Source organism: Cryptotermes secundus, unplaced genomic scaffold (genome assembly GCF_002891405.2).
Source record: "Cryptotermes secundus unplaced genomic scaffold, Csec_1.0 scaffold816, whole genome shotgun sequence".
Taxonomy (NCBI): domain Eukaryota; kingdom Metazoa; phylum Arthropoda; class Insecta; order Blattodea; family Kalotermitidae; genus Cryptotermes; species Cryptotermes secundus.
In genome coordinates, this window is record NW_019724601.1 from 3,702,931 (window position 1) to 3,723,230 (window position 20,300).

Genomic DNA, 20,300 nt, shown 5'->3' on the forward strand with positions numbered 1-20,300 from the left:
CACTAGACCACAGGGGCGGTCACACACACACACACAAACACATATATATATAGTGGCGTGTCGCCTAAAAGCCGGAACAGTTGAGTGAGATGAAATTTAATTTCTCAGGCAGCGAGCCCTAACAGAAGACGTTCCCGCGGCAACGGCTTACCATGAGACTAGTATACATGCACTTCCGTTGAAACACTCGGCTAGAAACATATACCTAAGTTTCGGCAGAACTGGAGGTGTTTCCGTGGTAACGCTTAAATAGGCAGGAGGTTAACACGGAAACGAAATACTGAACTGTTAGGGGCGGTGCCTGCTCTTCGGTACGTCAAGAACCTGCCTCAGGGAGATTACACCAGATATAACCAGATCAGATCAGATCGGAGCAAAGATAACCAGAAGATCAGAACAGAGATACCCAGAAGGTCAGGCCGGAGCGGCGATAAGAGCAGACCAGAGATGACGGACTAGTCAGGTCGCATCGTCCGGAAGATGTTATGTTATGAGTGATTGCAGTGATTGTAAATGTAATTGTAAACGGCTCGTAGAATAAAACAGCTTCGTCTAATCCGGAATCCACAATTATTTGTCACGGAATCCCGGACACGTGACAATGTGAATATTATGGTACCTTAAACGTGTCTTTCCTTAAGGAATTCCGGCATCAAGGAGGCCATTTTTAGATGAGAAAGACCCAAGACTTGTCAGATGTTATAATACAGTGCGATCAGTTATGGAGGAAACTTCGCAACACCGCTGACCCGGCCCAGCATTCCTCAGAGATTGCTGCTGTAACTGCTGATAGCAGAATGAGTCATTAGCGCTGATAAACGCGCGCCGTTACAGGTACAGCAGCAATCTGTGAGGAATATTGGGCCCGGTCAGTGGTGTTGCGAAGTTTCCTCCTTGATTGAACAGTCTGTATATTTATTTATTTATTTAGTTAGTTGAGTTAGGCTGTAATATTTGGTGTGTGTCTGCGTTTATTCTTTGTTTTATCCTGTATTTAGGTAGAGGCTTTGCGACGAGCTGATCGCCCGTCCAAGTATTCCTACCGCCTGTAAAATTGATCAGTGAAACTGAGAAATAAACCCTATGCTCCAAAGGAGAGAGAGAGGAGAGGAGAGGAAAAATTCCGCTCTCCGCTTCGTCTAATTTTACACATCTCCAGTCTCCACCGCACTGTGCCTTTTCTCTCGTTCCCTTTGCAGTAGGTCTTCCATTCTCCCCTATTAATGTAGCCGCTGTTGTTCTAAGGCGATGTTGGACTCCCAGAGGCTATTCCGTTCGGTATGCACAAAGGAACTCTGCTCTATTTTTATTCGGTCTAGCAGTATTTATTTAAATCAACTTTCAGATGTAGGCCTATGTCACGCCATCGCCAACATTATCAGCGGAAAGCCAGTGATCATCGAATTCAGCGTTATCTTATGGAGGGATGGGAAGCTCTCTAGTTTCGCATCAAGCGGACTAACGAGAAAGATAAGTTAAAAAATTGCCATCAAGTATATCAGATTTTTCTTATTATTGAATAATCATGTAGCCCCACATGTTTTAGCTTCAGTTGGCCAACTTCAGAGGCAACTGATACTAAGGGAAACTTAATATAAGTTACTGAAAATATTTAAAAATATGTGTCATTTAAATACTGACCGACCGAGCGACCGCCGCTTGTCGGCGAAGTTAGTGCAAATTTTAACGGATAGAGGGTGTCGCGTGGTCAGCGCAACCGATCCCCACGGCCGTTAATCTTTGTTTTCTAGACCGAAGCCATTATTTCCTTGAAATAGCTCCTCAGTTNTTGCCTTGAAATAGCTCCTCAGTTATCCTCAAGAGGCTGAGTCAACCTCGTTCCAGACCCACTACTTCTCAGAAAATCTGGTAGCGCCCGGAATCGAACCCAGGACCTCTGAATCTGTAACCAGGAACTCTGATCACTAGGCCACAGAGGCCGTCGGTATAGTTCTCTTGAGTGTTGAATACATGGAATTTGTTTGTTTTCAGTAATTTAAATTGAACATGATTATCATTTTAATGCATTCAAAATCATGAATGTTTTAAGTCCAATGGCGAGCGGAGGCAGACACGTTTTGTATCATACTGTGATGTATTGGCTTTATGGAGGAACTACTGAGCCACAGAGGCCTCAGGGCACGCGCGCAACGTGAGAGTTACGGATTGTATCGGCGCGTTGCTAGGCAACCACTCTGTGAACGCTTGGATGGCGCAACAGGAAGTGCGAGTGATGTCACATACCCCCACTCATCCCGTTGCTGCGCGACGCTCGGTAAACACGCCTGACAACAATACCTAATATCCGTTGCCGAGCAGCAGTGTGTTGGCTATGGTTTCCGTTGCTGGGCAATAGGCTGATTTCTGTGTGGTCAGTGCGGAAGCTACATAACGAGAGTATTCAGTATTTAGTGTTCAGTCCCCATGTGGAGGCGGGGGTCGAATACCTCCACCGTGACCCTGCGAGTCGTAGGAGGCGACGAAAAGGGAAGTCTCAAATCTGAGACAGTAAAATATGGTCGCGAGTCCCAAGAGACTCGCACCCGAGAAAGACTGCGCTGGCAAGGGCCAGCAGCCTAAACAAAAAGCAGACCCATCCTCTCGTCAGAGAGGGCGTCCCAGAAAAACAAGACCGTAAATGCCAAACAGTAATAAATATCTGGTCATGAGCCCCAGATGGGGCTGGACACCAAGACTTACTGACTGACCTTCAGTCGCAATGTGACTTGGACTTGGACTTGAGTGTTCAGTATGAGTTGAAGGCTGAAAGGACTATAGCAGAAGGAGTAAATGTACACTGTGAATTATGAACATTATCTGACATTGTAGAAGAGAAGTGTACTAAAGTGGCGGGCAAGCACACCCACTTGAGATGATGTGAGCATCTAATCGAACGTGTGGGAAGTTAAAGCCATGGATATATTGAAATCAGAAATTCAGAGGAAGAGGAAGGAACTCGAAGATAAGAAATTATTTCATCCATCCAAGAAGTACATTTAGGGCCGAAACATGTGTCGAAGGTGAAAGTGTAAGAAAGAAGGAACAATTTGTTGCATTGTTAACGGACTGTGTAGTACATAAACAGTTTTAGCCAGAGTTCATCATGGACTGTAGGGCTCATGTATTATTATTATTATTATTATTATTATTATTGTGACTTATAAGGGGTTATCGTGACTGATAATAATGGGTTATGGATTTGAGGATTAGATTTTAGGGACTTCGTTACAATTACAATCAATTACAACAGCTCACAATCAATGACTGTCCCCGACTCGCTCCATTTCTTGCTGGTCCACGAGTGTCTTCTCTTCCACCGTGACGAAAACGAACGACGAATCACTGCTCACACATTGAACTGCCTGGAACGACGTCCGTCTGACGAATCTCGCGACTGAAATGTCCTGGACTGAATTGGCTTCCAGGTGGACCGAATATTAGTCACCATGTTTTACAGTTCCTCTGTTATTCCCCCATTTCATATGTTGCCACGAAACGTGTGTCAGTCTCTGGGCAACGCTTTGATTTATACAAGCGTATTCGTTGCTACGAAACCCGCATTTAGAGAGCCGTTGTCTAGCAATTGTTATTAATATGTATTTTCCTTTGATATGGGTACCATATTGGCCCCCAATATCCATTTATAACGAGGTACCCCTGTACCACCCCGTCCACACAAATGCTGCTCAGGAACCCCCCTCTTCAGGAGCTCCAAGAGCAGGACAGTAGCTGTTACCTATCTACGTATCTAAACATTTGTAAATATGAGATTAGTCATTGCAATTAGGCGGTTTCGGATTACCATAACAATGAATTGTTGAGCGTTAACACGTCGCATGAACGTAAGTTATGTAGTAGGTCACGAAGGAGCGAACACTTTTTTTTGTGTCAGTATATCGTGTCTATTCTGTGAGCACTGATAATATTTTAATGTTAACCTATGAAGTGTTGTATATTATATAAAGGAGACTGTACGATTTTATTATTTATGCGTGTTATTCGTGCGAGATGACGTTAAAAGTCGGCCTCGACGCAACATTCGATTAACGTGTGTATCTGGAAACGATTATAGGAGATCCAGCAGTACAACGCATGCAGTAACAGGAGCAAAACACAACACAGAACACGATACACAAATATATGTAGGAAGAATGCTCACATAAAAGAGGATTGGCGTAATTCGCGTGTCTGAGTGCGATGTAGGAAGAATCCTGAAAAGTTTTATTATTTAGAATTCATCGTCCTATATGACGATTAAAGATTTTAGTAATTTTAGAATGAAGACATCATGGCATGCAGTACAATAGTTTAACGTGCATAAAGACACCTGAAGATGGTACATTAGTGCTGAAACATATAATGTGGAAGTGAAGAATAAGGTGAAAAAGTGTATACACTGTAAGACGGTCAACATAAACCATGGACATTATAGGAGAAGGCTGTGAAAATTAACAACACGAAAGCTTATGTAACAAGCAAGGAGAATTCCTGCCGAATTCCCAACGGGGGTACAATAATTTTGTTTTTAAAATGGACAGTAATCATTATTGTTTTAAATTCGACCTTGACACAAGAAAATGCTGTCAAAAGATAGGCAGTAAAACCAAGTTATGTTATGTCACAAACTGGACTAACATTCGTCGTTTTTTTTCTTGTTGGTAATTTAAAGACTTTCTTAATGTCTAGACAACGAATGAACAAACATAACCGAAGGACCGGATTAGGGGTTGCAAATATATTTTGCCGGGGAGGAAATAGGTCAACATAATATATTTATTTTATAATAAACGATAAATTATTATCCGCATAACTATCATATTTATGTAAAGGAGGTCACTGAGCTAAATTTAAGGACATTTCCCGCCCAACAGTAGTCTCTAACGCCTCTGATAGATGGGGGAAGCATTATAGATACCGCCAAGCCAGTAGAGGCCAAACTCGCTGGCTCGGTCGGGACTGATGGTACGCACCAATATCGGTAGGGTATAGAGACTGGTAGAATATCATAGAGGGAAGCACAATGGACCAATACTGGTCTCAGTGCATGGGGAAACCCACCCTCTCCAATAACTAACTAACTAACAAATCATATTTATGTGCCAGGTGTTGCTGCTTCCAGTTGGTGCCAATATTTTTAATTTCAATATTTGAAAAATATTGTCACGAGACAGGTGCTTTTTCCCCGGCAGAGACAAGAGATCTTCTCGATAACTCGTTCAGAATGTCACAGGTAACATTTACTGACATCCCGCTGAAACATTTTCAGACTCCGTGGTATCTATTCTTCCTTGAAACATCGACACTTAGACAGCTGATCAATAAATATTCTTCTTTTATGACACCCGAATTTTTGTGTCTATAAAAACCTTAATTTATGAGCTGGGCACCATAATAGCGACATTTAAACACCTGTATGTTATACGGTCTTCTTAAAAATCTCTTAGCAACTTAATTTTTGTAGAATATAAAATAGAAATAGGTAAGGTAAAGCTATTCCTGTAAGAGGCCGTGAAGGCCTCATAAGGTTGTGAGACGTCGAGGCTCCCACATTTTTTCTAGACAGTCGGCTCACAGATGGTGGTGAGGTTGTCAACCTTACGCGCCGGCTGTCCTTTACCCTCAGGAAGGTTTCTTGTACTCATTTCTGTTAGAGGTTGAGTCGAACCAAGGACCATAGTGAGTCTGGAAATAGAGGACTGTGAAAATATTTTTTGTATCTCAGTTTGACAGCGATTATTTAATAGACCACTGGAGACAAGAACATGAGATTCTGCATGGCGATAGATTACAAATATTCCTATAATTTAAGTATGAAACGTTGCTTATATGTCATGACCCAAAACTCTGAGATAATATCTGACACATTTTAACTTAGACAAACCTATATTTAATAATTAGCTCAAGATAAAGTAATGAAACCTAAGTTACTGTTATTTATTATATTGCAGTAACAGGGGCAGTCAGTAACATTCTCACAGTTACGAGAGATCTAGATCTGTCTCGAACAGAACCTGATACTACAGCGATCTAGCATAGTGGTTCTCAAACTTGTAGATGTTCAGTACAGTATTTTGTCTTCTAATTTATAGGAGCAAGAAGAAAGTAATCTCGCGGACACCTGAAGGTCCGTGGTCAACACATTAGTAACCATTGATGCAATACACGCCAACCATGCATTTACCAGTGTTTTCTGATGGTACGCTTCTTGAGATCTGCCAGGAACTTAATATTAATCGAAAATGTCATATGAAATATGTAGTAAGGTATATATTTTGGGGATTAATGTCCTTTGGGATGGTGACGCCATGTAGTCTGGTAGAACTCGGAAGACAGTACCGTTTATATTGACTGCTGTAAGAACATCAAATCTCACAAGATGTACTTTCTTCTGTTCACTTTTTATTGCGGCCCTGACAGGGTTTGAACTCATATCCCACCCATACCATTAAAGGTTGTCATCACTAGTAATTAGAATTATCAAGACAAAGATATTAAGATGGGAAGAACATGTAGCAAGCATTGAGAGAGAGTGAATGCGTATAGGATTTTGGTGGGAAAGACAGAAGAGACCAGTAGGAAGAGCTAGACTATGTGGTAGGATAATATTAAAATGGATTTTAGAGAAATAGGATAGGGTGATATCGACTTGATTCATCTGGCTTAAGGGTAGGGACCATTGGCGGGCCATTGTGAAAACGGTATGAACTTTTGGATTCCATAAAATTTGGGGAAAAATCATGAGCAGCTGAGCGACAGGCGGCTTCTCATGGAGGGCTCAGCTCCATGGAGTTATTAATTTTTTTAGTTGGTTAGTAAATGTTGTAATGTTACATACATGCGCAATGTAGCATGAAATAAAATGTTAAATATTTATAAAATTTAATGTTTTGTAAATTTATAGGTATTCAAGCAGAATGACGTCAGCTGTGCAAAAAGAATCAAGAACTGTATAAGCACAGTTTATTTTATTACTACAGATGCCGGAGCAAACAGCAAAAACTCTTGGACACAAGTAAAAATACACAGATATCCTTCACGCTTTTCAAATATACCTAGGATTCTCACAGACGCAAAGAGAGGCCGGATAAAATGTTATTGCACGCATTCAAGGAATGTGATTCCTCTTCTCTGAGGTTTGAACAGAGGCTGAAAATTCTTAAAAACGAACAGTGTATGAAAATATTTGGACTTCACAAGAATGAAGTCATAAGTCCTGCTTGCTGCCTACTTCTTACTTGGCTTACTCTTCAGCACTAAAGATGGAGGCGGTACATTCCTCCGAAACGTCGGTGAACACCTACGGTACTACAAAACGTCACATTCGGGAGATGCTCGGTTCGAATCTAAGCCGTTTCTTCGGTGTTATGCACAGTGCGTCTAGACAAATGCATGAATAGTACTTCGATTAGGTCACGACCACTTCGTACAAGATCTTTTCCAATTAATCATTCGTCAGAGTCAGAGTCAGTCAGATCTCCTTTACGACTGGCGATTTACCGCCAATCAGTTCGTCTTGGTGCCAGCCCCTAGAGACTCACGACCAGCGTTTTTTTTTTCAACTGAACACTGTGGGTATAGTCCTAATGTGATATAATGTGTGACGAGAGGATGAGTCTGTCATTTATAATCGCTACTGATACTGGCCAGCGCAGTCAATCTCGGGTCTGATCCCCTCGAGACTCATGATCACATTCTACTGTCCCCTCTAATCAATCGTCTTAAAATTAGACGCTCTATAATATAGGGCATACCGTATAGATTTACGCTGTTGTTGCCTGTTCATTCCTTCCTGCGGAAATGTGTTTTCCCAGCCGTTGCCTAGCAATGACGACATTTTTGTTAAACGATTCAGGCTTTCAGCTCTAATGTCATCCTAATTTTATCTTCACATTTGTACAGTTCTCATAAAATTGTCGGACATTGTTGAGGGGGCCTTTGTATCTGTCAGTACTCACGATTCACTACTGAAACTACGTAACAAACTTCCATGGCATTCGTTAATGATCGTCATCACTAGAAATTCATATTGTTGTCTTCTGTGTACCTGAAGATGGAGACAGCCTGTTCTGCTTCAATGCTGGTACCCACCACGTACCAGACTACAACATGGTATGGTAACACGGAAGAATACAATATCAATATTCACCCCCATTAGAAACCTTAAATCATATAGGCTGAATCGGTACAAGTTCGGGATTACTGGGTTTTTGGGCTCCGTCCATCGTCCGGTATTTTAGAAAACACTAAAGAACACACTGATGTATTGAGTTTTTGGACTTTATCCATCGTCCTGGTTTTAATATAACTAATAAAAACACGACGTTTCGGAAACTGGATCTGTTTCCGTCCTCAGGTGAAGGAAAACACCTATTCTGTTGGGTCCGTTAGACGATTTCCTGGACCATTGGACGATCAGGTGTTTTCCTTCACCCGAGGACGGAAACAGATCCAGTTTCCGAAACGTCGTGTTTTTATTAGTTATCTTAAAACCAGGACGATGGATAAAGTCCAAAATCCCAATATATCAGTGTGTTATACACCATCGTCAGAATCTTATAGTAACTACTAAAGAACGACATTTCTGAAACTGGATATCTTTCCAGCCTCCGATGGCGGTGTGGGAGGCGCCTACTCTGTTGGGTATACTGACATGGGTTATCCTGTGAATGAGGTTAGCTCTTTCTAATGGATCCAACAGAGTGCCTCCCACCTCTCATCTGAGGCTGGAAACAGATCCAGTTCCCGAAACGCTGTGTTCTTTAGTGTTTTCTAGAATGCCTGACGATGGACAAAGTCCAAACAACCAGTAATTCCGTGTTTTATACATCATGGTCAGAACCCTTTAGAATCTACAGTAGAAGTTGTTCACCGCATTTGTTTCTATTCGTGTTTGTCGAATATATATCTTATATTATATATTACTGAATTCAGGCAACCTTCCACAGTAAATACACGTGTCTTTCTCCCCTTCAAAGTTGTGTCAGAGATCATGTTCCCATATGCCTCCCTTACATTTTAAACACATCCCCACACTTTCTGTTTTCCGAAGGCATAAAGCAATATAACACCTGATTCAGGTGGAAATTAAGAGGAGATTGAAATTGGATAATGCTTGCTACCATTCAGTCCAGAAACTTTTGTGTCTTTGTGTGCTGTCCAGAAACATAAAAACTAGAATATACAAAACTATAATTTTGCCTGTGGTTCTTCATGTGTGTGAAACGTGGTCCCTGACATTAAGGGAGGTACATAGACAGGGTGTTTGAGAACAGGTGTTGAGGAGAATATTTGGACCAAAGAGGGATGAATTGACAGGAGGTTGGAGAAAAATGCATAATGAGGAGCTTCATAACTTGTACTCTTCTCCAAGTACAGTTAGAATTATCAAGTCAAGGAGGATGTGGTGGGAAAGCCAGAAGGAAAGATACCACTGGGAAGACCATGGAATAGGTGGGTGGACAATATTAAAATGAATCTTAGAGAGATAGGTTGGAATGGTATGGATTTTAATTGGTCTGGCTCAGGACAGGGACCAGTGGAGGGCTCTTGTGAACACGGTAATGAGTCTTCGGGTTCCATAAAATGCTGGGAAATTCTTGAGTAGCTGCAGAATTGGCAGCTCCTTCAGAAGGGCTCAGCTCCATGAGTAATATAAGTAAGTATACAGCAGCAAAGCTGAACACTTAGCAAATGATTAGCATGTGTTTTTACGTCTTAACTTGACCCTGAATTCTCATGAATGTCTGTAAGCTTTGTATTTATTTTCGGATTCAAGGCTATCAAATAATCGACTTTGTATTCCATGTTTGTATACGCAATTTCTAAAATGTACGAAAATAAGATAATTATAATTTATATGTTGTTTTACGCAAGCAGGAAACGTCATTTGTTTTTATGAAAGGGGGTGAAAAAATGTGGTGACCATAAGAGCAGGAAATAACAAAAGAAAGTAAACAGTTACATAATAACACGCTTATTAATTTGTACTCTAATTAGATATATTAAATTGTATTTATTGCAGGTAGGGTGATAGAGTTGTACTCACTGTAGTTGGGAGACTGTATTGCACTCATTGCAGTCAGGGTAATTACATTGTACTCATTGTACTTAGGGAGAGTAGATGTCATTCATTGTAGTCAGGATGATTACATTGTACTCATTGTACTTAGGTAGAGTAGATTTCATTCATTGTAGTCAGGATTATTACATTGTACTCATTGTACTTAGGGAGAGTAGATTTCATTCACTGTAGTCAGGATGATTACATTTCATTCACTGTAGTCAGGATGATTACATTTCATTCACTGTCGTCAGGATGATTACATTGTACGAATAGGGTGATAAAACCAGGAAAGATGGGATGAACGAAGCATAGGTTGTGCCTGAAGAAAACACAAATTTTAGTCGGGAAACTTAAAGGAGAAAATAAATTGAAACAGCTAGTCATGGATAGGAGAATACTACTCTACTTATAGGAGTAGATAAAGCTGTGGACTGGATTCAGCTGACTCAGGATAGAGTAGAATGACTGACTTGTAAACACGATGATCGAGGTTAATGAAATAGTATGTAACAAATAATTAATTTCCTCCCCCCAGACAATATTTACGGAAGGTGTAGCTTGAACGATAGGATCTTATGCAATTTAGAATATATAAATTATATATTTGTAATTCGTATGTGAAAATTATGCGGTGCAATTCGGCCGTTTCACGCGTGCTAGGATGTCCCCACCCCGCGATCTGTTCCATACGTTCTGGTATGTGTACTGTGTTTGTTCTCAGCCGGTACTGCATAAGTGAGAAGTAAATACGGCATACATACATACATACATAATGTATGTTCAGTCACCTCTTTTAATTAGGAGAACCAAGGATTCCGTAGCGCATGCCATGTAACGGGTTGCAAATAATGACGACGCTGTAGGACAGTTTTGTCGGGGGCGCGACGTCATGTTGATCGCTATGTGGGTGTGCTTTCAGGCGTCAGTGTCTACAGTATGTAGCGTCGAATAGCAAGACGATACGTAGATGAATAAGATATTTGAAAATATTTCGGAGGAAAAAGCGGTCGTAATCCAGCAACTATCCCAGGTATTTTCATGAAGGAACTGAGTAAAATCACGAAACCCCTCAGTCAGGATAGCCGGTGTCCCGGCCGAGATTCGAACCGAGAATCCTGTAACGCAAGTATAGAACATTACAGTTTCAGCATCCTGTTCGGTTTACCATCTTTTGGATTGTAATACATTTTGATAATCTGTTATTGTTATAGGGCCGAATTTCGAGAATATTATGTCTGTACAATAATAGTAGCCGAGGTAGCTCAGTTGGTATAGCGACTGGCCATGGTCTGGACAATCGAGGGGTCGGAGTTCGATTCGCGGTTGGGGTAAGAATTTTCTCTTCCCCACGTCACCCACCTAGCCTCCTATCCAATGGGCATAGAGGCTCCGCTCCAGGGGTAAAGCGGCAGGGGCGTGAAGCTTACCACTGACCTCCAGCTAGTGCCGATGTCAAGAAAATGTGGATCTATACAACCACTCCCGCATACGTCTTCATGGCGCAGTGCTTAGTTAAGCACAGGGACAACTTTACTCTACAATAAAATTAAAATAATGCTGCTTAAGATCATGATAAAATAGTGCGCCGTTAGAACGCTGCAGTTTGTACTAATTCTGCCAACATTAATCTGTGTCAATTGTCATTTTCATAGAAATTTGTGATTTGGAGCACCTTCCAAAAATCTGTACTTGATATTTTTGTAATGTTGAATGTTATAGTAGGTGGAGGCACGTTAAACGTGATGAAATTGTACGTAAGCTGAGCCCCTGGTTCATAATGCAATCAGTAATGGCATATAAGTTCCTTCTTTCAGAAAAATAAAGGTAAAAGTAAAGACCCTGTGGTTAATCAATTAAGCACCATGCCTTGAAGACGTATGGAGAAATGGAGGCATAGCTGCACCATTCTTGTCTTCGCCACTAGATTGAGGTGGATGGCAAGCCTCGCACCCCCGCCCCTTTGCCCTCAGAGAAAGATGCCTGAGTACCCGTTATATGGGTGGCTTGGTGGGCCCCATAGCCGGCCTGAACACTGTGAAACGGAGAAAATATTGCCCCTACCGGGAATCAAACCCCGACGCCTTACTCGTAGCTTGTCGCTATACCGACATGCGTAATCTGCCTCACCTTGACATCGCCTTCGGACATCTCAGAGGTAGGAGCCCGCTGTTTCCGTGTTTAAGTTGATATAACACTGCAAATATTGATACTGCAACCTAGGGATCTTGTCCTGTTCTAATGAATACTTATTCGGAGATTTCGAAAGAGCGAGGTTCGCAGAGAAATACTCAGGGAATGCCTGTTATGAAACTCAAGACTATAAGCATCACGCCTTCATTTCGAGACACCTAAGATTTACACACAATATGCGCAATATAGCCTTTTGTTATCAGAAGAGGGTATAAATAAGAAGTCCGCCCTATTTAGAGTTAAGCGCTGAAAGTTATATATTTCCTGCAATGTTGAATTACATACCTAATTGAGGATATTATAAAAAGACAACCTTGGAAAATAAAATCTAAAAGTGCGTGAGATGATGGTACATTGCTACAAGTATCATGTTTTTGGACTTCTGTATTTCAGCATCCCGTTGCGCGTCCGTAGTCAAACGTCTGTGTATTAAATCCATGTTGGTGTTGAATGGTGAGTGTTGTAATGATAGTTGCATTAGTGTTGGTATTGAATGGTGAATGTTGTAATGATACGAGGGTCGTACTGAAAGTCATGAGCAACAATTTTTTGTAAAGTAAGATGCTTTATTATTGACAAACCAAATACACCACCTCAATCTACAGACCGTTCTTTATTTTTCCACATAATCGCCACTTCTTTGTACACATTTCTGCCAGCGTTCTGGAATTTTGAAAATTCCCCTTCTGTAAAATTCCGTTCCATCCATCCGAAAACACTGACGCACTACTTTCTGAATTGCCTCCCTTGTCTCGAAACTTTGTCCACGCAGCTGATCCTTCACAAATCCGAAAAGATGGTAGTCGGAGGGTGCCAGATCAGGGCTATAGGAGGGGTGTGGAAGAACTTCCCACCCCATCTTTGCAATTGCTTCCAATGTGAGGCGAGCGGCGTGGTGGCGAGCGTTGTCATGCAGGATGATGATGTTTCGTCCTGGACGTTTATCGCGCAATGCACGACGGAGCTTGTGCAGCGTCTGGACATAACGAGCAACATTGATGGTTTAGCCAGGTTCCAGGAATTCGGGCCAGAATAAACCTTTCTGCATCCCAGAAGACTGTGCCCATCACCTTCGCAGCTGATGGCACTGTCTTTGCCTTCGTTTTTGATGGAGAATGCAAATGGTGCCATTCCATACTCTGCCGTTTCGTTTCAGGCTCGAAATGGTGAAACCAGCTTTCGTCACCTGTCACAATACAGAGAAAAAAATCATCTCCTTTGTGTCGATATCTCTGCATCACTTCTGAGGTGATCGCTTTTCGCTGACCTTTGTGGTCTTCGGTCAATAACCGCGGGACCCAACGAGCACAAATTTCCTATAGCCCAAGCTTTCAATCATCTCCAGTACTGCACTGTGCCCTATTCCAAGTTTTCGGGCTATTGTATCCACAGTCACACGCCTGTCATCTTGAATGATCTCATCCACTCTTTCCTTGTTGCGTTCAGTTGAGGCTGTTCGAGGACGACCGCTCCGAGGCTTATCTTCGATGATGGTGTTCCCGTCTTTAAAATGTTTGACCCATCTTCGAACACTGCTCGCCCCCATGCGCACACGTCCATAAGCACGCTGAAGTCACTGGTGAATTTGTGCAGCAGGGATTTCCTCTTTCACAAGAAATTCGATGACAGCACGCTGGCGAAACGACATATGGTTGTCGGCCATTTTGTTAGGAGTGATACTAGTCACGTGATGCAAGCTATTGCCTATGTTGTATTTTAGCGGCCTGTTGCACTGTTTCATATTCATAATGTGTATGTATTAACAGTCTTCAAGTGCATACAATCCCATCTACAACTTCTACACTACATGTTTCGGCAGTATGCTGCCATCTCCAGGTGTATCGTTCCGTCAACCATTTCACTGCTTGCCTTTATATGTCCATTTACAAATAATATTAAATTTGTTTACGTCCTTATATAATAATAAAGTTTATGTATTTAAAACTTGTTAAAACCTATTATCTCATACGTCATATTTTTAAATTCGTGTGTGTTATTCATAACAGCCTCTGTGGTCTAGTGGTCAGCGTTCCTGGCTACAGATCCAGAGGTCCGCGTTCGATTCCCGGAGCTACCAGATTTTTTCTGAGAAGTAGTGGGTCTGGAACGGGATCCACTCAGTCTCGTGAGGATAATTGAGGAGCGGAAATAGCGGCTGCGATCTAGAAAACCGAAATCAACGGCCGTGGGGATTCGTTGCGCTGACCACATGACACCCTCTATCAGCAAAAGTTGGCACTAAACTTTGCCGACAAGCGGCGGTCGCTCGGTCGGTATAGTTCGCTTGCGGACTGAAATCACGGAGTTTGTTTGTGTATTATTGATCATCCACTTTGGGGTCGTTCTTCTTATGTTTCTAATGTTGTGTGTATATTATGCCTTATGATATGTTGTATCGTTGGATGTGTCAAGTGTCTGTCCATTGGCTGTCGAGCTCGGCACGTAAGTAAGTAAGGAAATGAAATGAATTTTATGGGTACAATTGTTCCCGTTCTTAACTCAGCATCGCTCTGCCATTGGCACTAGATGAAGGTGAGATGCCGAATTAACGCTCCGGCCGCTTTGTCTGCTGAAGAGGTCCCTGCCATGCATGGTATAAGAGGCTCTGTAGGCCCCTGATACAGTAGTGTCACAATTTGTGGATGTGACTGTAGACGAGGGTTATGGATTGGTGAATTGATTTATCGACCTCTTATACCACTCTGTACTACAAGTAATTCAATATTATCGCTAATTTCCACACATTACAAATCACCACAGCTTCCGTTAAGGCCTTTCCAGCCTGATGCGCGTTAACGAACCTTTCCCTGGCAACAGCTTCTAACAGCTTCATTCACTCATGTCCTGTTGTCTCAGTCGCCCGTGCAGAACTCTTGTCACGTACCTCAATCAACTTACAACTGCCAACTTTTCACTGAACTACAGCGCCTTCTCTTCACAGCCTCCGTTGCAGAGCACAATTCTCGACTGCTGACCTCCAAATATCTCTCATTTACCCACTCAACTGGCCTGGGGTAAAAAGTAAAAAAGCAAAGCTATCCCTGTAACAGGCCATGAAGGCCCATAGGGTTGTGAGACGTTGAGGGTCCCACATTATATAGACAATCGGCTCAAAGGTGGCGGTAAGGTTGTCAGCCTTACGCTCCGACCGCGCTTTACTCTCAAAGGAAATTATTTATTTAATTCCTGGTACTCATTTCTGTCAGAGGCTGAGTGAACCCCAGGGCCATAGTGCGGCCGGAAGGGTTAGGTCAATTGAAAAAAATCCAATGACATCGGTATTTGAACCCGCGACCTTCCGACTTGTAGCATAGTGCCATTTGGCCTGGGGTCTTCATTATATAGCTCCGCACAGACCCAACAGAAAACACCGCTTTCAACAGTTCCTTTATTGTTGTAGACGTATTCACTGAGCCGTTGCCTAGAAACGGCCGTTAATTGATTTGCTTATTGCATAGCAACGGCTGTACTCGTTTGTTCCGAGGTCTTTGCATAGCAACGGGTCTATGCGCCACAATCTATCTGGCGGCGAAGAGGAAATCTGCCGTGCCAATAATAGAACCATGAATCCTAGGTCATCCTTGTAGTAAGCGAACACTGTGCTGACAGCTGTCCCCGCTCATATACTGATGTGATTACATCAGTGCTGATTCTGCGGTCGTTATGGACATGCCGTGGCATTTGATCATTAACTCCGAAACATATGTTTAGTCAATGGCTGCTCAGAATTCGCGCCGTCTTGTGTATGCCCTCCCTCGTCAGCTATCGCCATACTCAACTGTCGTTGTTCTATGTAATCCACTACTTTAATATTCTCAGACTAGAAAGAAAATGGATCGTAGGTAGTTGTTCTTTTGTTCAGTCCATCAACGGTATTATGTAGCTCCACCAGTTAAATACCAGAATAATACTGAGACATAACTCCTGAAAGCAGGGATAGTGGAGCCAGAGCTGGCGTCCATTACTAACTAACGGCTCACTAACATGTGTTTCCAAGGCAATGGAATAACAGAATAACAGAAGAACTGTAAGACATGGTGATTTTTATTCTGTCCGCCTGAAGTTATAAAAGAGAATTCATTCGTAAATTCCGTTTTAGTCGTTCGCAAGACAGTAGAAGTAGAAGAAGTGACCGATTCGTAAATCAGAACCCAGTCAGTCACAGGGGAAGTGAAGACACTCGTAGTCCAGTAAGGAATGGAGCGAGTCTTAGGCAGCCATTGACTGTGAGCTGTTATAATTAATTTTAATTGTAAAAAAGTGCCAATAAATCCAACCCAGGACCCGTCATTATTAGTCACGCAACTCCCTCATACGTGAAAATAATTAAAACAGGCCACCACCACTAAATTCCTCATCCTTCTCAGTTCACTATTCACTGTTATCCAGTTATCCGATGTGAACGATATGTTAACAGTCCTTGAAACTGAATATCAGTAATTATTACTCGTCAGCCGGCAAAATCACGTTGCATTACGCAAGCGCGAGGCAGCCCAGTATCCATAATATACAGGTGTGTGTGTCATGGCGGCGTATCTCAGTGTAGTTGACCAGGATAGAATTTGTAGGTGTGGGGGCCCCGGAGCAAGGAAAATGTGGAGATTTAGGTTGTGACAAATTTTTTTCGTTCTTATTTCTTATTATAATTCAAAACACGCCGTTCGCTTTACCCCCGGAAAGAAGCCCCTTGTATCCATTGGTAGAAGGCTGGGTTAACCTCAGAACTTTGAATTTGTTGAAAATCGAACTTTGGGCGTCCAGCCCTTAACCTGTCGTTTTACCGACTGAGCCATCTCGAATCTTTTCGGTTGCATTAAAACTGTAATTTTATTGAAAATGGTTTTCGCCCAGTCTTGGTAGTTCAAAACTTTTCATGGCCTAAATTTAGGTGAGACGCAATGAAGTCAAGATATAGAGCAGCATTGACCTTGGGGTTGCCAGATAAAGATGGGGTGTATCACACAGGTCTTGCAGCAGATAACTCGTGCTATTTCTACAGCACGTGAGGAGAGACAAATATCTGACCTCTTGACCCAACGTCCGAACGATCTTCAAGCCCTTTGTACCATAATTTTGTTCCCGATATTACGTAAATTGTTACTGTCCATTAATCACAAGATGGCTGCTCATGCAGTGCTGAGAGCTTTGCTGTTAGATTTGCCACCTTTTCAGTTCTTCTCACCCTGTGATATTCGGAGGGAGACGGAGCAGGACCGGTATGGTTATATGGAATATATTCTAAATATTTTTTACTGAATTTGATTTGTTTAATTTTTTTCTATTTAAATATATTAAAGTTTCGTTTCTCTTTTATCTAACAACCTAATGGAAGTAGGACATTAGATTCTCATAGAGGTAGTTACGAAGAGTTCTGTACTGTGAGACATACAACGCCTTATAGTCCGTTGAAATTCAACCGACGTTTCGGAGGAGCACGTCGCCTACTGTTCTAACTAACTACTTTAGCTGATTTCTTGCTTGGCTTATTCTTCGGTCTCGAAGAAGAAAGCCACATATTTACCCGAAAAGTCTGGTCACTTTCAACGGACTACATGGTGTTATACTCCACAAGAGAGAAATCTCTAACGTGATAAAAGTACATGATCATAAAGTGTTTAAAAATCAGGTTTCCCATGGGTTCCCCCAATTACTATGGCTGTTCTGATAGTAACCTCCGGTGAGCTGTTAACAAAACAAGCAAGCAGAAAAATATTATATACTAAAAATACGTACATACTTAAGCTACTTATGAACGTAGTCACCGCCGGAACTGAGCCACTTATCGTAAAGGGGAATAAGTTTTTTCTGTGCTTGCGTTAATTAGTCTGCCGCCTGTGAGCTCAACCACGCTTTGACACCTTCTATCAAATCATCCTTATAGTCGAAGCGCTACGATCCTAACTAGTTCTTCAGGTAGGCAGACAGGTGGTAGTCGCTCGGAGCGAGATCAGAGCTGTATGGAAGGTGGTCAAACAACTCCTAGTTGAAATGCTCCAGTATTATTTGAGTGCGATAAGGTGTATTTGAATTCGCTGTGTCATGGAGGAGCAATACACCGTATGTCAGCATTCCATTTTTTTATGAACGGCCCTATACATATTTTAGTGTTTCTAACTACACATCTGATGTTATTGTTTCCCGTGGTTCATGAATTTCGCCACCAGGACTCCTATCCTGTCCAAGAAAGCAGTTGGCATAAGATTTTTGGCAGACGTTCTTTTAAACATTTCCGGCTTGTTTGGTGAATGTGTGTGCATCCACTGCCTTGGCTGCTCTTAAGTTTTTGCTTTTCTAAATAAAACCCAGGTTTCATCACCTGTCACTCGTATGATCTGATCAAGAAATTCATCGCCATCTTTGTGGTACAGCTCTAAAGTAGTCTGCAAAAGCCGAAGCCATTCTCTTCACCTTTTGTGCTCACCCGTGATCATTTTCTGAAACTCTTGCGCTAAATCTGTGATAGTGTAGCCTAACTGTGAGTCTCATATAGAACAGTGCGTGAAATTTGTGGAAATTCACACGAAAGTTCTTAAGTTGTGATGCGCCGTCTTTAACAAACATTTGATCAACACTTTGAACAAGATCGCCGCTCAGTCCAGATTGCCGGCCGACCACTTGTCTCTTCATCATGAACATTTGTTCTCCCATCGTTGAACAGTGTACACCATTGTCTTAGCGTTCTTTCACTCATTACATTTCGGCCTTAAACTACTGCGCATAATTCACGGTGAACTTCGACAGTACTCATGCTTTTAGCATGAATAGAACGGATAACAGCGCGAATTTCGCATATGTCGGGATTATGAATCACAGGACACATCATAACTTACTATGTACAGACAAGAACAAACACTATGTGACCAGTTATGTGATGGCCTACAAGGGGTCCTCGCATTCGCGAGCTCTTTCCTGTTGTTACTTTCCGAATAGCCCTCGTATATATCGTAATTTTCGTTTTTTATGTATAAAAGGCCCTATAACCTTGACATTTATGATCTGAGGCTACATAGTGACAAATTATCGACCGATAACTCGGTACATGAATGTAAGTTACATAACAGATCATGAAAGAGTGAACATTTTTTCTTTCGGTTTATGGTGTCTATTCTCTGAGTACTAACATAAATTTGTAGTGGATATAATAAGTGTAGTATGTTATATAAAGAATATTGTTTACTATTTACTATTTTTATTTGTTATTCGTGGTATACTGCGTTAAACGTCGTCCTCGACTCATCATTCGATTAAATATCGAACTGCAAAGAAATACTGGAGATGTCGGGGAAACTGATACTACGAAAAGATGATAAGATTGTCCGTTGAATTCTCAGTGGCTCTTACAGTAGTATTATATATTTATAACAGTTTGAATACAAATTAAGAGCTCTACTCATCGGTAGGTGTCGTATTCAGATACAAACTTCGTGGTTTTAGTCCGCAAGCGAACTATACCGACCGAGCGATCGCGGCTTGTCGGCGAAGTTAGTGCCAACTTTAGCGGATAGAGGGTGTCAAGTGGTCAGCGCAACGAATCCCCGCGGCCGTTAATCTCGGTTTTCTAAGCCGGAGCCGCTATTTCCTTGAAATAGCTCCTTAATTATCCTCACGAGGCTGAGTGTACCCCGTTCCAGACCCACTATTTCTCAGAATCGAACCCAGGACCTCTGGATCTGTAACCAGGAACTCTGCCCACTAGACCACAGCGGCGACCATAGAGTATATACAGTCGCTGTAAATAATTTATAGCTACTTGACCTCATTTTTAAGCGCAGAATTTTTTTCACGACTCTTCGCAGCCCTTTAATATAAACTGTCTTACAATCCAGCCCCGCTGCCCGCCTGGTTTCATTAGGCAGTGACCCTGAGTCCTATACGCTGACCGTGAATTTCATGTGTCGGGTGCATGCACAACCTGTTCAGTCGAAATAATTCCGCAAGTTCTTTTGTGTAGTTCAGGAGTTGCGTAAGTAACTCATACAATATGCAGCTGTGTATGAAAATGTTACGCTCACATTCATCTAAAGTAAACATACTGGAGCGAGTTTTA

General features: G+C 42.0%; 2 protein-coding genes across 2 annotated transcripts in view; one reads left to right on the forward strand and one right to left on the reverse strand.

The window, feature by feature from the left end:
- LOC111862476 overlaps nt 1–20,300 on the reverse strand; it is a 97,694-nt gene that overhangs the window by 19,012 nt on the left and 58,382 nt on the right. The window lies entirely within an intron of this gene.
- LOC111862485 (fatty acid synthase) overlaps nt 17,446–20,300 on the forward strand; it is a 123,711-nt gene continuing 120,856 nt past the window's right edge. The window contains exon 1 of the mRNA XM_023847951.2: nt 17,446–17,469. The gene's annotated coding sequence lies outside the window, so the exon portion shown is untranslated. The remainder of the gene's footprint in view (nt 17,470–20,300) is intronic.